This window comes from Eleginops maclovinus, chromosome 19, assembly GCF_036324505.1.
Source record: "Eleginops maclovinus isolate JMC-PN-2008 ecotype Puerto Natales chromosome 19, JC_Emac_rtc_rv5, whole genome shotgun sequence".
Taxonomy (NCBI): Eukaryota; Metazoa; Chordata; class Actinopteri; order Perciformes; family Eleginopidae; genus Eleginops; species Eleginops maclovinus.
In genome coordinates, this window is record NC_086367.1 from 8362739 (window position 1) to 8380045 (window position 17307).

The 17307-nt window shown below is 42.9% G+C and overlaps 1 protein-coding gene across 1 annotated transcript in view; it reads right to left on the minus strand.

Moving 5' to 3' along the window:
* Window positions 1–17307, minus strand: part of myt1lb (myelin transcription factor 1-like, b) — an 88288-nt gene that overhangs the window by 56394 nt on the left and 14587 nt on the right. The window contains exon 2 of the mRNA XM_063908043.1: window positions 3466–3579. The gene's annotated coding sequence lies outside the window, so the exon portion shown is untranslated. The remainder of the gene's footprint in view (window positions 1–3465; window positions 3580–17307) is intronic.

A 17307-nucleotide genomic window follows, 5' to 3' on the forward strand; every position in this document is an offset into this window, starting at 1 on the left:
TGTGTACCTATGCGAGTGCGCAACCTTGGTTTTTTCCGGAGTAGTCATGTGACCAAAGTGGAGTTAGTCCTCTCTCACTGAGCTTCTCTGATCGGTCTAGTCTTTGCTCTGTTTTATCAAAGCTTCTCTGGAACAATCTGCAATATGAGCAAGAGTGCAACATGTGCAACTTTAAAGTGGAAGAAAATCATGTCGGAAACATAGGGTTCCTGACCACATGGACTCTTGTACGGACAGACGTTACTGCAGACTGCCCCAAATATCATCATTAGTTAACTTTTTATAGAAAAGCTCACTTCAATTTAAGGCCCAACTCATTTGACTCATTGTTTTTTTCCTTTTACGTTAGTAACCCACTGCCGCTGTTTCTGTACTGAAATACCCAGAGATCACTTGTCAATCATTGCGGAGCTGTAATGTATTTCTATTTGTTTTTAGTCTGAGTTTCTGAAGGTGGCACTCTCTTCTTTCTCTGTTTGCCGATGGAGGGTATTGTTCCTCCCACTTCTTTTCTAAACAAATTATTTTTCATGCCGTTACAATTTTAGACTTTCCTGACAGGCAGCAGCATCTCTTCTGAACAGTGTTCAGAAAAATTATATTTTGATTTAAAATGCTAATGGCAATAAAAATAGGTAAATGAAAAAATTTGATAAAATAAAGAATTACATTTTAAAAACAAGAGAAATATTCCGTGCCGTGCTTGCAGAATGGCAGAGCAGCATATCATCTGTGGAATACTATATGAATGCATGCTACACGCTAACTAACAGAGCTTATCTGAAGCCTGTAGTCTCTTGCTGGGGACCCAGGTTTTGAACATGGCCTTTCGTCAGCGTCCACAACAAGAGAATCCAGCAGCAGAATAAAACAGCCGCAACATCAACAGCAGTGGAAGTTTTGTGGCCTTGCTTCCTTCTCTCAAGGCTTTGTGCGAGCGCCAGAAAGCATGCATGCCTCTGCGGCTCACCATATGTTGGAGAGCCCTCATATTCTATCTGGCTTTTCCTCTCTCCTAGCACCCCATGGGAAAATGTCACTGCTGTAATGAAGGTTAGCCTGCTTATTGAGGATTAGGAGGAGGCCCACTCCTTCTCTGTCTGCGTCTCAATTAGACCCCGGATCAATGGCATTACGTGGCCGGGTGAAAAACCACAGAGTCACGCTGATACAAGCACCAAATGTTGAGCTTGGGTAGTTAAGCAAACACATATAATGAAGCAAAATCCAAAGAGAATTCTCTCAGCAATTAATTTAAATATACCATTTAAAAACATATTGGATTATCTGAAAGAAGCAATGTAAAAAGCTGAAAACAGGTCTGTTTCTCCATTTGGAAGTATTAATTTACAATTTGTAATGATTTCTTTCATATTCAACATTCAAAGCATTTATTTTTATTTGAATATGAACAACAACAGTTATGTGTGTGATCGCAAAAATACATTTCCATTGATAGTGTTTTTTTCACTAACGTTATGTTGAAGTCCCTAATGTGTGTTGGAGTACTTCAACTAAACCTCAATGCAAAACATGAGATCACTGGGATTTAGTTGGTATAAAAAAAGACAGTAGGATTGATAAATAACCTGTTGTACTTCATGTTCCTATTTAAGTTATTTTGCCTTTATATGAGTTCTACTGAAGTCCTTATCATGTTTTGTAATTTGCATCCATACATTTGAATTCATATGCAGCCTATTTGGTTTAAGGATTGAGAAGAAAATCCTTGTTAAAGATGGCCTTCCTTTGAAAATAAATGCATGTGAATGGAATGAAGAATGTGGCTAAACATTTGATTCCTCATGCGTTTTGGAAACAGCAGCTGTCAGAATGACAACTGCTGTTTGTGTTGGTATTGATCGGACATTTGGCATCAAAATGAAACAACATGTAAATTCCCATTCCTTGAAAAATAGAGTGGCAGTGCCTACTATTAGGTGTCTTTATCAGTGTGTAGGACACAGGGACGCCATCACACACAGACAAATTGCAAAAAGAAACAGAGCTGGTGCGGTTTGATGGAGAACACTGGGGAAATTGCCGGGAATGAACCATGATAAGGAAAACAGCAAGTGTTGTAATATGCACTGGAACATAGAACAAGCATTTTGTATGTGTGTGTTTATCATTTTGGTGATGGGGGGGGATGGGGGCGCACAGACATCTGTCACAACAATTCACATCGTTATCAGTTTCCCTTTGTTTCACCTTGAAGTTTTGGGAGACTGCGTTTCAGGCATATGGTGCCTTACCCACCCTCCTCCACATACACACACACACACACACACACACACACACACACACACACACACACACACACACACACACACACACACACACACACACACACACACACACACACACACACACACACACACACACACACACACACACACACACACACACACACACACACACACACACACACACACACACACTGCGACTCTCAGATTGGAATTCTGTACAGTGTAGCAGCGGCAGCCACCGAAACTGCACTGGCACTATCGACTTTCACTGCAAATAGGTATTTGCGGCACGCATCATCTAGTGACAGTAAACATGTGTGCCAAACTGATGCTAAGTGCATCTGAATTAGTGTGAAGGGCTGCCGGAGAAAGCATCCGAGGGGGCTCTGACAGTCGGAGTGAGGGTGATGGAGACAGAAGGAGAGACTAAAAATCTGGGGAGTGATTCCTGACTAGTATGGAAAATGGCTCAGGTGAGTGAAGCAGCAGTGCAGAGCTCTGAAATGGTTAGAGTGGGAATATCTGTGACCAGAATACAACATGAGCTGCTCCAGAGACGGCTGTTACAGTCCAGGATGGGAATGAGCGTGTCTGTTACATACATGATCGCTATGCAGCCTGAGTGGATCATGTTGGATACTTTCCCTTTACAAAACCATGAACTTTATTCTGCTTGTTTTCCTTCAATCTAAAATATTTTATCTTTGAAAATGGCATTGTTGCTGAGAAGGGAACAGAATTCATTGAACTGCTTTTGGAAGTAAGCTGTAGGTGTATTTACAAATGTTGTTTGAACAGGTCAATTAAAAAGGTCAGTAGAAATAACGTCATTATATTTCACACAAAAAAAGTGATATTTTCACAAACATGCTGGTTGTAAGAATCTTTCCCTGGAATTCCAACAATGATAAATAATAATAAATCTTTCCGACTTTTTTCTGAATCGTTTCCATTCCAGACAAGCCTGTACTGTGCAATTGGCAACTTCCGCTCTGCTCTTGTTTTTTCCTATTTATATTTATTTGATTAAGTGTTGTGAGCTGCGCAGTTGACATTGGTGATGTTATGTTTGAATGTTTAAATAAAATATATAGAACAAATGTGGCAATAGCAACTCGTACAATTCTGACTTTTTTTCGTTGCCTGCACCAGCTCGTAAACATGATCCAAACAGCAATCACATTTGAACGTGAGAAAACAGGAAGTGCTCCACTACCTGAAAGGGTTTGGGGTTGAGACAGCTCTTTGGTCCAGTCCTGTGCTCCCGCCGTGACCTACTGACTTTCAGCCGGAGAGGAACGTCTCACCACGCCTCCTCCAAACTCATTTTCTACACAGAGGGAAGAAGAACATGTATCAGTAAAACCATTTGCAATAAAATCACATCCATATACAGTCACGAGATCAGAAACCTCCTCTTCTCCTTTGATTCTCAGCTCATGAATAGTCATATAGCATCAGCTATGCGGCACATGCCAAGCGAGTGTTGATTTCCGCCATAACGACGGCCGCTTGTCGTGTGCGATAGGCTTGGCAACATGGGGTAATTAGCTAGATCTATCATCTTCTGCAGGAAGTGGGGACAAATATAGCTAATGATCCGTGCCTGCCTCCATGATTTCTCTCCTCTGCTCTCCATCCTTAGCTGAGTAAGAGGAGGAGAGGAAAGGGGAGGGAGAGTGGTAAAGGAGAGAGGAAAGGGGTCGATGTCATGCTTGAAAAAAAAAGGTAAAGTAGTCTTGATGAACACTGAGAGGAATAAAGATAGAGGTGTGATGAACACTGCCTGCCTTCCCTGACTGTCTTTGCTTCTCTCCATCCTCTGCTGCTAATTGAGAGAATGTATGGAGGAGAACAGATGAGGTGTTGAGGGTGTATAGGGACCATCACAAAGAATGAAGGCCCCCATAGGGAGTCTACCAGACGGCCCATTACACGTACACAAGTACACAAGTACACACCAACACACACACACAAACACACACATCAGCTATTCCCAACCTATTTCAAAGCAGCTTATTACAAAACAATAGCTGCTCCCTCAGGACAAACACAACCATAGGCACATATGAGTGCCTGGTGTGCGTTATGTTAAAGGAGCCGTGGTTGTTACATGCATAAGCGGACTTGACTTTGAACCAGCAGGGGGTCTTCTTTACCTTTCATCTCAGACACAACTCTGTTTTTTACCTTTTTGTCCAATTCCTTTGTTGTTTGAATCTTAAGCATGGCCAAGCTGGTAACGATTGTGAAGGGAATAACGCAAAGAATGGGGCACTCAAACTGTATTTTTGTTTGACTATGGTCCTGCTGTCTTTAATGTCTTTGTATTTGGTGTCAAAAGCTGGTTTGTATTTGAAAACAGCCACTGGTGCACCTGTTAAGCATTTTCATTGAGAAAGAAAGCACGGAAAATCAAAGTGAAAGATCTTTATCTTTGAGGCAGGGCTAGCTAACAACCCGTGTTTATAGATATTATTAAAAAATTGATCAATTGGTGCATTGGATGGTAAAAGAAACAACGTTATCATTTGTCAGTGTGTTTCACAAAATCCAATATTAAATAATTTTTATGAAAATGTGACATAATTCCATCGGCTTTCCTCCCATGCAACACAATCAAAGACACACACACACACACACACACACACACACACACACACACACACACACACACCTCAACCCTTTAGTCATTATAATCAGAGCAAGTGATGGCTCTGTCCTCTGATGAAGGTTTTCTTGTGGAAGCTGATGACAAATCACAGCTCTCTGACTCTTCATCCGAGCAGTTCACATCCCCCCGTATAGCTCTGTGTATAAAATAAAGTGTGTGTTGGGGACAACACACAGAAGACAAAAGGTAAAGCATAAATGGTAAGAGTCTAAAAGACAATACAACAATGCAGCTCACTGTCGACGTATTGTATGTGTGTGTGTGTGTGTGTGTGTGTGTGTGTGTGGGGCACTCCAGGAATCTACTGTGCTAGTTTCAGCACCAAGGACAGTGACCGACAGAGCGCAGCGAGGGAAGAATAGGCCTCAACTCCAATGGGAGCACTCAAAGAATGGCAAACACACCCACACACAATGAAATACACACTAGGGCTAGGTTTGAACAACTTTTTTTCATATGAATAAATATTGATTCCAAAAAAATCTGGGCATCGATTCTTTAATCTTCTTTAATCCTTTTTTAGCAGTTGCGTGAAGCTTTAACTTGATTCCCGCAGTTTAATCAAAACATGCAGGGAGCTGCTCATCTGAATGCTAAGCAGCCACAACACATTCATTTCAGTAGTGAGATCAAACCCATTCAAATCGGCAGCTTGTGCATCACAATCAATTAGTAAAGTCAGCGGCGATATGCAGGCCATAAACACACAGACGCTTACAGACTAAATGTGCACAAAGACAAGCTATTGTTTTATATCCCGTGTTACAAAAGTAGAATATATGACAAAATGCTGGTAGGCTTCTTTTCAGGCCAGAATCCTAGAAGTGTGTGTGTTTGCTTGTGTGTGATTTTCTCAGTATATTCCTTGGAGAATGACACAGGAACATGCCTGCCCTTTACTGGGCTCCTGTATCTATCACAGCCAGGGTACACACTGTAAATAGCCTGGGATGACACACACACACACACACACACACACACACACACACACACACACACACACACACACACACACACACACACACACACACACACACACACACACACACACACACACACACACACACACACACACACACACACACACACACACACACACACACACACACACACACACACACACACACACACACACACACAGTACTGAAACCATATTGTATTTATGTAGCCTGCATTTCGGAAAGTGGGCTGTGATGTTTGCTGTGACATATTCTGTGATACAGAAATACATGAAAGGCATTTTAGACAACACAACATACAGAACAATCTAATCACACCAAACATATAAAGAAGCACACATATGGCACATGAGGACAAGGGGCACACACACAAAAGCACATATTACAAGAGAGATAAGTTTTATTCATGTGATGTGTTTGCACACACACACACACACACACACACACACACACACACACACACACACACACACACACACACACACACACACACACACACACACACACACACACACACACACACACACACACACACACACACACACACACACACACACACACACACACACACACACACACACACACACACACACACACAGCAATCTCTTTCTCCCAGGCTCTGAGAGTGACTGGGGCTGCCTGACCTACATTCCCGCAGATATGTATACAGGCAGAGGGAGATGAAATCTCACTCGCTATTGCTCTCCCTCTCTCTGTTCCATATCCTGTGTTCTTCAGGGCCTGTTCATCTCCTTTCGGACACACACACACACACACACACACACACAAATACACACAGCTGAGGTGAAGTAGCGACTATGATTTCTTGGCCTGAAACCCCTCGTGCTGCAGCTGAACCTAGATCTGTCAGAGCATAGCTACATGTGTCTGATGGATGTCAGGTGATAACAGCAATGGTTGATCCTGTCTTTACATATGGAAGATCCTTAAATGACCCTGTGCTCTTTGAAAGGGAGCTTCTCAGGGTTGAGAATGAGAGGATGCCAAGTAAAGAACCAGATAACTTGGTGAGGAGAACTGAGATGAGTGTGCTTATGTACACATACAGTGTTTGTTTGTTGGGAGATGGTCTTTTTTTAGTTGCTTTGATTAGCCAGAGAGAAGAGATGGGATTGGTCTGATAAAAAGCCAGCTGGCAGATGCATCCAATCCTCCTGGAACTGTTCTATGGAAAACAGAAGTTTCCAATGGACTGCAAACAACATAACAGACCACAAGATAACCATAAGAAAGTACTATTTTTAACTCAAAGGGATCTTTTTGACCCAAACACTTCTCTCCTTCTCTCTTCAAGTGTTAGCTGTGCTAACATCGGATATGTTGCTATGCCTCATACCCATATTATTTAACCTTGTTATTTGTTTCGTTATTTTAGCTGGCTGTATATAGGAGTCCCTTCCATGTCCAGACCAGTGGCAAGGTTAGTAATTCAAAAGGCTTTCAGTTGATAAAAAAGAGCTGATCCACTAAATCCCTTAACTAAACCACCCCAACCCTCTAAATCCCACTGAGGCATTACACTGAGCACAATGTCAAAACAGTGATGCAGCAGAAACCAGCAAGAAATCCCATGGCCCTGCATCTACACAACTTTAACATAGCAGCACAAATCCTCTTGTGAGTAGAGAGAAAGTACAACAGGAAGCAGATGAAATACCGTTATCTTTAACAGTTGAGCGATGCTATTACAGTATATAATGTCAAAATAACATTAAAAAGTCTGTTTTCATTTCTTAATGGCGTTTTACTCGAAGGATACTTTTATTTCATAATGCCACTTTATGACAGTGACTTGTCGCCATGTCCCCAGCCTCTAATAGCAGATCTTAACAACTGCCAGCAAGATTTGTGCTACCCAAGCCCCCGTGGAACGGCATCCAGGCTTTGAAAATACTTTGACATTGTGGCCTCACTGAGGAATTACAACTTCCGGGTCAGTAAACAATGCCATTAGGCAAAAAAAGGCTTTTTTAGACTTACATTGGGAAAAAGACAGCTGGAAATCAGAGGGTATTGATTGGTATTTTGGGGTTAATCCACTTCCAATACAAACACTTCAGTAGCTTATTTAACTCATCATGCCCTGAGAGTTGTAAAATGATAAATAGTATGGTAGGAGCGGTATTGCTACACACTAATAAATAGCAGGGATGTCACCATACCATAATGTTGAGATCAAAACCAATAGCAAAACGATTCATGCATTATAGATATTTGATATATATCATATCCCACGTACTTCAACATAAATTCCTATATTATTATTAGCATACTGTGTGTTGTAAGGAAGTTCATTTCCTATCTGATATCTATATTGCTGTGAATGTCTCATTCAAACAACTGCATTCCTCAAGTTTCTCTGTGACAACTAGATTTCAGAAGATTCAGTTTGTGTAATACAATTTTCACTTATTTAGGGTAAAGTGAATGATATATTTTAGTTAATGTCTACTTCTTTTCAAAAGGAAGATTACATTTAATCAATGTCGAGAAATTGAGTGCTTCGACTACAATGCTGCTAAAGTTACAAAAACATTCATATAGATATAAAAAAGTGCAGCCAGTGGACTTCCTTTAATACTGTTACTATTTTCGATCCTCACTTATCTTAGTGAGGGTTGTGAAGCTGAAGCTCGAGGAAGGTGCTGCCAGGATACTAGTCAGATCAACGCAGTGACAACCACAGAGCAAACTAAATAAAAACAACTCCCAGTTTAACTGCTGGATGCTTCTTGTTACAACAGCTACAAAACAAATCTGCTTGCTGGTCAAAATTTCACAAAATCCAACAAAATGTGGTGTATCTGAGCCGCCGAGGTTCAAGGGTGAGAGAAGCTGTCAGGTAGTGAAGTGGACCGGCTCTTTATGAGTTCCCTGCTCCCATCAAAGAGGGAGAGTGAGCCGAGGTAAAAGCTCTTTTCTGACCCGCTTTTCTCATCGAGTACTTGAGAGATGGACCTGACCGTGTGTGTGTGGCCTGCTGCTGCACTGCACTCACACACACGACGCTTAATCAGAAAAGTAATAATAAATAACACAGGAACGCATGCAGTGCAGTTATTATTAGGCGCCCCACTGAAGAAGACACACATACGCACAAATGGCAAAAAAAAAAAAACGCCCCCCGCCCCTTCTGCTCTCTTAAGGACGTTGCCTGCTCCTCTGTAAGGGCAGAGAGTGGGGAAAATACCGTTGAGAAAACCACCGCCGCAATTACCCACAGTGGGGTAATCACCGGCACAATGCATTGTGGGTTGGCTGCCTGGGAGAGAGTGAAATACTCAGGTGAGAAAAGAACCAAGACAGCAATCAGCCCAGCAGGAAAAGAATAAGGGAGAGAGGAGGAAGAGAGATAGAGGAGGGAGAGAGAGAGGGGAGCAAAGGGCCATTCCTTTAATTTCCAAGGGAGAGCCAGGGCCTTAATTACTTGATGAGTCTCCTCTCTCTTTCTCTCTCTGCTTCACTCTCTGCTCTGTGGCTGTAAAGAGGTGTGTGTGTGTGTGTGTGTGTGTGTGTGTGTGTGTGTGTGTGTGTTTATGTGGTCCATTATCAGACTGGGAAGACTCCAATCACCTCTTAGCACAGATAGCGAGTGAAGGGAACAACATTGCAGTGAGGGGCAGGGAGAGAGAGAGAGAGAGAGAGAGAGAGAGAGTGTATAAGGTGGAGCAAGACAGTCAGAGAGAGAGGTGATTTACGCCTTTAGAAGTGTTAACACCATCTCTCATCCCTAGCAGCTACAGAACACCAAGGTTGAGGAGTGAGACAGCCAAGACTTGAAATAGCCACAGGAACACAGTGGGCTGTATGGCAGCTTCACCTATAGGATCCACACTGCTCCTGCTGCTGCACGGGACCCTATGAGTTCCAGCTCAACATCTAAGAGAGACAACACATTGAGGCTCAATAAAGAAGGCTTTTGGTCCAGTCCCATTTAATATCACCTTTCCAAACTTTTCAGTGATGAGCTTCGTTTCTAACCAAGCACGGACTGACGTTGTTCCCTGCTGATTATTTTCTCTGTAGCTACTAAGGTCAGATTTGTGATGGACTTATCTGAAGCCAACATTGACCCTTGGTGGCTTACTTCAAGCGAGTCTGAACACTGATATGAGCCCTGGTTAATGCATCTGACATTAGATTTTTACATATGAGCCACTTAGCTGAGCCTTCATAACCCAAAATACTATATTTGCTAATGTTTTTTTATTCCATACACGCAACACCAGATTGAAATGAACTCAGTTTATAATCATACCGGATTATATTTTTGCAGGTAATATTTTTTTAACATACAAATATATACACGTAACATAAACTTTTTTTTTTTATGATGCGTTACATTTGGTGAACAATTTAAATTAGATTAAAACATTTTACAAACTGATGTAGTGGCATATTGTTACATACAGTGGGGAGAACAAGTATTTGATACACTGCCAATTTTGCAGGTTTCCCCACTTACAAAGCATGTAGAGGTCTGTCATTTTTATCATAGGTACACTTCAACTGTGCGAGACGGAATCTAAAACAAAAATCCAGAAAATCACATTGTATGATTTTTAAGTAATTTATTAGCATTTTATTGCATGACATAAGTATTTGATCACCTACCAACCAGTAAGAATTCCAGCTCTCACAGACCTGTTAGTTTTTCTTTAAGAAGCCCTCCTGTTCTCCACTCATTACTGGTATTAACTGCACCTGTTTGAACTCGTTACCTGTATAAAAGAGACCTGTCCACACACTCAATTAAACAGACTCCAACCTCTCCACAATGGCCAAGACCAGAGAGCTGTGTAAGGACATCAGGGATAAAATTGTAGACCTGCACAAGGCTGGGATGGGCTACAGGACAAAAAGCAGCGTGGTGAGAAGGCAACAACTGTTGGCGCAATTATTAGAAAATGGAAGAAGTTCAAGATGACGGTCAATCTCCCTCGGTCTTGGGCTCCATGCAAGATGCTGGGACCACAGTCTCAAAGAAAACCATTAGTAACACACTACGCCGTCATGGATTAAAATCCTGCAGCGCACGCAAGGTCCCCCTGCTCAAGCAAGCGCATGTCCTGGCCCGTCTGAAGTTTGCAAATGACCATCTGGATGATCCAGAGGAGGAATGGGAGAAGGTCATGTGGTCTGATGAGACAAAAATAGAGCTTATTGGTCTAAACTCCACTCGACGTGTTTGGAGGACGAAGAAGGATGAGTACAACCCCAAGAACACCATCCCAACCGTGAAGCATGGAGGTGGAAACATCATTCTTTGGGGATGCTTTTCTGCAAAGGGGACAGGACGACTGCACTGTATTGAGGGGAGGATGGATGGGGCCATGTATCGCGAGATCTTGGCCAACAACCTCCTTCCCTCAGTAAGAGCATTGAAGATGGGTCATGGCTGGGTCTTCCAGCATGACAACGACCCAAAACACACAGCCAGGGCAACTAAGGAGTGGCTCCGTAAGAAGCATCTCAAGGTCCTGGAGTGGCCTAGCGAGTTTCCAGACCTGAACCCAGTAGAAAATCTTTGGAGGGAGCTGAAAGTCCGTATTGCCCAGTGACAGCCCGAAACCTGAAGGATATGGAGAAGATCAGTGGGCCAAATCCCTGCTGCAGTGTGTGCAAACCTGGTCAAGAACTACAGGAAACGTCTGCTCTCTGTAATTGCATACAAAGGTTTCTGTACCAAATATTAAGTTCTGTTTTTCTGATGTATCAAATACTTATGTTATGCAATAAAATGCTAATTCATTATTTAAAAATCATACAATGTGATTTTGTGGATTTTTGTTATAGATTCCGTCACTCACAGTTGAAGAGTACGTATGATACAAATTACAGACCTCTACATGCTTTGTAAGTGGGAAATCCTGCAAAATCGGCAGTGAATCAAATACTTGTTCTCCCCACTGTATGTACATACACAGTGATTGGCCGATAATTTAGGTTGAATAATTGCTATGAAATCCCAAACCTCAGTAGACAGACAGGGGGATCTAGCCAAGCCTCAACAGAATGAACAGGCTGTTTGAAGGTGGTAATCTTATCTCTGTGAACAGATCCTGCATATGAGTAACGGCATAACATTCGGGTGTGAGAATCATCCTTGTTTGTTTATTGTCAAACCGACATTATTAATCAGGTTTGAGCAGGCTTTCATTGAGTATAGTTCAAACAACAACCCCTTATGCATTAGAATGATTAGTCATCTTTTCTCGTGTCTTGTAAGAATAAGAGATTTTTGTCAGTTCAGCTCAAAGGGGCACAGGTGTCAACAACAATGTAAACCATAGCGTCTAACAATTCATGAGGCTGACCAATAACAACACAACATCTCCTCAGTCATCACTTACGGTTCCACCTGACGTCTGGATTTTTCCATATAAGCAGATCTGGCTGTTTTTCTGGCCAATGACATTAGATCCTGGGCATCTGCTGGTGAACTGATACCACTGCAGGTGGCCGTCGGTCACTGTAGGCTGACCGCTTATGTACAGCAAAGGCATGTACAATCTTTCCTCAGTTGACAGACCGGGGGATCAATCCGGAGAGGCAGTGTGCGGTATCTATGCAGTAAAAAGGATGGCGAAGCGTCTTTGAAGGTTAGCTGTCTTTAGCACATCAGATGAGAGTTTAACCCTAAGCTATGATAAACGGTGCTGAGCTGGAGTGCTCTGCCCCGGCTAATGAAATAGCTCCTTTTGTTGTCGCTGATGACATTTCCCAACATTTAGCCCTTGTGGCATCGTCCTTCTCGTTATTCATATCAGATCCCCCTTATGTATTGGCAAGGACGGCGCTGCTGTGTACTTTGTGTGTGTACTGTGTGTGTGTGTGTGTGTGTGTGTGTGTGTGTGTGTGTGTGTGTGTGTGTGTGTGTGTGTGTGTGTGTTTACAGGCAGGAAGTGTGTGCCTCAATTTAACAGTCCTGTATGACTGGATGACAGTCTGTGTGGATGTGCGAGCACGCTTATGAATGCACAGGTCAGTATACATGCTCTCATTTTTGTGTGTATGTGTGTGTGTGTGTGTGTGTGTGTGTGTGTGTCTGTGTGTCTGTAGGGGTGTGTGTGTAGGGGTGTGTCTGATTGCATCCAGGTCTCAATGCACTGATGAGCACAATTGTTCTCGTTTCTATTTTTTTCCTCTCCCTAAAATCCCCCTCTTCTCTTCACAGCTCTTTTTTTCTCACTCTCACTCACCGCCCCCCCCCCCCACATGCTTGGCTGCCAGTGTCTACCCAGAATACCAATGATGCAGTCTGCAGATAGATAGATAGGGCTGTCTGTCACATGACCCTATATGTCCTGAGGCTTTACCCCCGGATGACAGCACGCACACGGCACGCGCACACACACACACACACACACACACACACACACACACACACACACACACACACACACACACACACACACACACACACACACACACACACACACACACACACACACACACACACACACACACACACACACACACACACACACACACACCAGACATTTCACATTCAAAGATATACACACACTCGGGCAAGCTAATGGGCATACACACACTGAATCACCGCAGGCGAGCAAGCCAGAAAGTGAGAGAGAACACCCCACCACTGTACACACACTCTGTCTCTTTCTCTCTCTGTAACACAGTCCTGCAGGCAAGATAAAAAAATACTGAATATCCCCCCAAATCCATCCATCTCTCACTCTCAACTTGCACACACACACACACACACACACACACACACACACACACACACACACACACACACACACACACACACACACACACACACACACACACACACACACACACACACACACACACACACACACACACACACACACACACACACACACACACACACACACACACACACACACACACACACACACACACACACCCCTTCCTGTGGGAAGGCACCCCACCCGTTTCTCACACAAACACATTCGTCACTGACAGGGCTGTACACAGTCGCTGGGTATCCTGTGGCACCAGAAATAGCAGCCTAATAGAAGGGAGTAAATGTCCCCACACTCTCTCCTCAAACAGGACTCATATCTCCAGAGTGGGAGTCAAAGGCGCTGGACGACAAGAGACAGAATTTGTTTCGATTTGAATGAATCACATGGTAATTCAACATAGCTCCCTGACAGTCAGAGACCATTTGCAGAATGAACACACACACACACACACACACACACACACACACACACACACACACACACACACACACACACACACACACACACACACACACACACACACACACACACACACACATTGCACCCTATTTTCCCTTTCTGCCCCGTCTACATGCACTTGTTTTGTCTGCTTTTTTATGAAAGGCATATCACTTAGGCAAAAGCAAAGTTTAACAAGGAAAATGAAGATTCCATCAGGTCGCTTTAGTTTCAAGGTTCCGGCACATGTTGGTTCACTGTCAGACTGTTATGGCTCTATTTACTGAGACACTTTCTTAATGTCCTGTTCAAGCCTCGCAGCAAAATGTGTCTTTATGGGAAACCTTAAACTATTGTATTTTTAACATTTCCAACAAAACATCATGGTGAACTACTCAAAGCAAAATAATAAAGTTTAACTAGTCGTGTACCAATAACAACACCTCTACTTCTTTGAATCCAAGTAAAATCAGGGGTTTAAAGTGATCCAAGCTAGGACATATTGGCTACATGGTCGGTGCTTAAAGTGGCTCTGGTAAGTGAATTTGATTGTGAGCTTTCGCCATAATCATACCAGCGACATCGAGTCAAAAGCTTGCTTCAATAGTTATCAGCTTAGCACTCAGTGTGTAAAGCGCACATGCCCACACTGACGTACGAGCTAAAGACAATAATCTGCAAATACAAATTGTGTGTTAATGTAAGAGCACCGAGTGCACTGTTAGTGTGAGTGTGTGTGTTTTATATGCCTGTGTGTGTGTGTTTGGGCCCGTCCACAGCATTCTTTGATCTCCCCGTACTTCTTTTAACACCTGTTGTGAAATATGTATATGTGCATTTCCGGATTCTTGTCAGAAAACTTGTTATGTTGATATCACACTGCGTATTGCAGCTACATCAAGGTGACAGCTTGAGAAAAGGTGGGATGATTTTATGCAAATAGATGTGAGAATAAAGATGGGGCTGAATTGAGCAGAAACAAGGGGAATTGTGTGAATACACAGGTATGTAGTGAAAGTTTGGGGTCCTGGAATAGGTAACGCTGCTGCCTGGCTGCTGTTAATGTGTATACAGCAGCATGGGTGCAGTTTCATACGTTTGTGTGTGTGGGTACAAATGTGCATATGAGAGTGGGCTCAGGTGGATTGTGAACTCGGCAGATGGACAATTGGAGCAGCTTAGCTCCCTGCAGCAAAACGGGCACACACACTAACACATACGCATGGACGTATGCACTTACACGCCTGTAACATTAACCTTGTGTAACTCTAGCTGAAGGAAAGCCATAAAAAACCTCCTCAGCACCTCAAATCACATATCGACATACTGATCCAATATTTCATCTGTCCAAACACAGGGTAAGTCAAAACGACCATAATACTCTCACATTTCGTCTGTGTCCTGGAAATGCCTCCGCAGGACTTTTAGCAAACAACAAGTTTCTTTTGGCATTCAGGCATTTCAACATTTCAGCAATTCATTTTAAAACAGGCTGGTCTGGAAATATGATCAGGAAATATCATTTGACACATACCAGTGACAGCTATGCTCAGTTCTGTTCAACTTTGGGAAATCTTTTCTACATCAGTGTCTCAGTTTGTTTATCTGCATTCCTCTCTGATAAATGATCATTCCAGGAATAGAAATGTTGCATGGCTGTATTTAATACGTTATAATCCGCCTGTTTATACTGTGGGTGATCTAACAGATTTTTATATGCTAGATTCTAATATACATTTAATAAGTTGTCTGTATCTGAACTTGTAATGAAGAAATGTTATAATACTTGAGAGGACGTGTAAAATACAGAGTGAAGGATCTACAGAATAGTCCAAGTACAGTGTATCAGACTAGAGTCACAATGAACATCACATGTCCCCCTTTCTAAAAGCCTGGGGTGCATGCAGAGTCCCATGTGGAAGCTAGTCCTGTCAGAATGTCCTTCAAGCGTTGTTACAGAGGAGAGGAGACAGTGTTGCTGCACTGTGTTCCTGCCCCTAGTCCTAGCTAGATACTGCCATTCCCATCTCCATCCTCCATCCTCCCAAATATTACTGACTGGCATTTGTCACTCTCACTCCAGGTTTTTGCCTTCTTTCACCTGCCTGTGCCACTGTTTACTAAATGTTTCTGCCATCGTAGGCTTGTCTTTCTCTCCCAGCTGGGAGATGGAAGGATGAAGGGATGGGTGGCGGGCTGTGTGGAGCTGCTCGCTCCCTGAGGACCCTCTTCTGCCAGCCCAGTGCCACAGATCAACAGTCAGCCAGCCAGGCGTGCACTGACCTCATCCCTCTCTCCCTCTATCCATCCCTCTCTCTGCCAGAGGCACTTGCTGTCCCCATGTCTCCTTCCTACGCCAACCTCCTGTCCTGCTACCAACGGTGCATGTCTGTCTGGCAACCTCTCTGCCTGCCTCTCTGCATGCCTGTCTGTCTTTTGTCTGTCTCTCCATCTATTATTCCTCCAGTCCTCCTTTCTGTCTGTCTGTGTGCATGGGTGCCTGCCTGTCCATCTGCCTGTCTGCCTGCCAGCCACTCTTTCTAGCCAATAGCGCTCTGCAGGAAAGAGGCCAGGCTGTCAGCCATTCTGCCAATCTGCCCGACTATCTGCCTGTCTATTCGTCATCTGTTTGTGTCTTTATTTGTTTGCCTGCCCGTCTATCCGAATGTTTACCTGTCTGCCGCTCCATCTGTGTGTTATCTGTTTATCTGTCTGTCTTACTGTTCGTGCTGGCGTTGAGGGGCTCAGGAAAATGCCAAACATGAACCTCCAACACCGTTCTATAGTAGCCACTTCAATTTTAGAAAGATTTACTGAAGTGAAAGACAAAGGGATCTGTGTTATCAACGGAGTCTGGATCCCATGTCTTCAGATGTCTCACTGTGACACTGAATGACACCACACCTACACTTTGGGTCCTTCTTTTATTAGCAAAACGGCAAAAGTAGATAATGAATAAGGCTGAACGTTCTGAAAAAAATAACTTCTTATCGCGATTATTTTAATTATATTGTAAGTTTGGTAAAATTATGACTCACGATATTGGGGGATTTACTAATTAATTGTTGCATCATTTTCATCACAAGATATATTAGGATTAGTATTGTGTATTTATTTTGTGTCCGGATTTGTACCAAACAAAGATGTATTTTGTGTAGAAACAATTTGTAGGCTGGGAAATTGTGCTATATTCAGAATTGTATTTTGAAGCATCTCTGGTCATC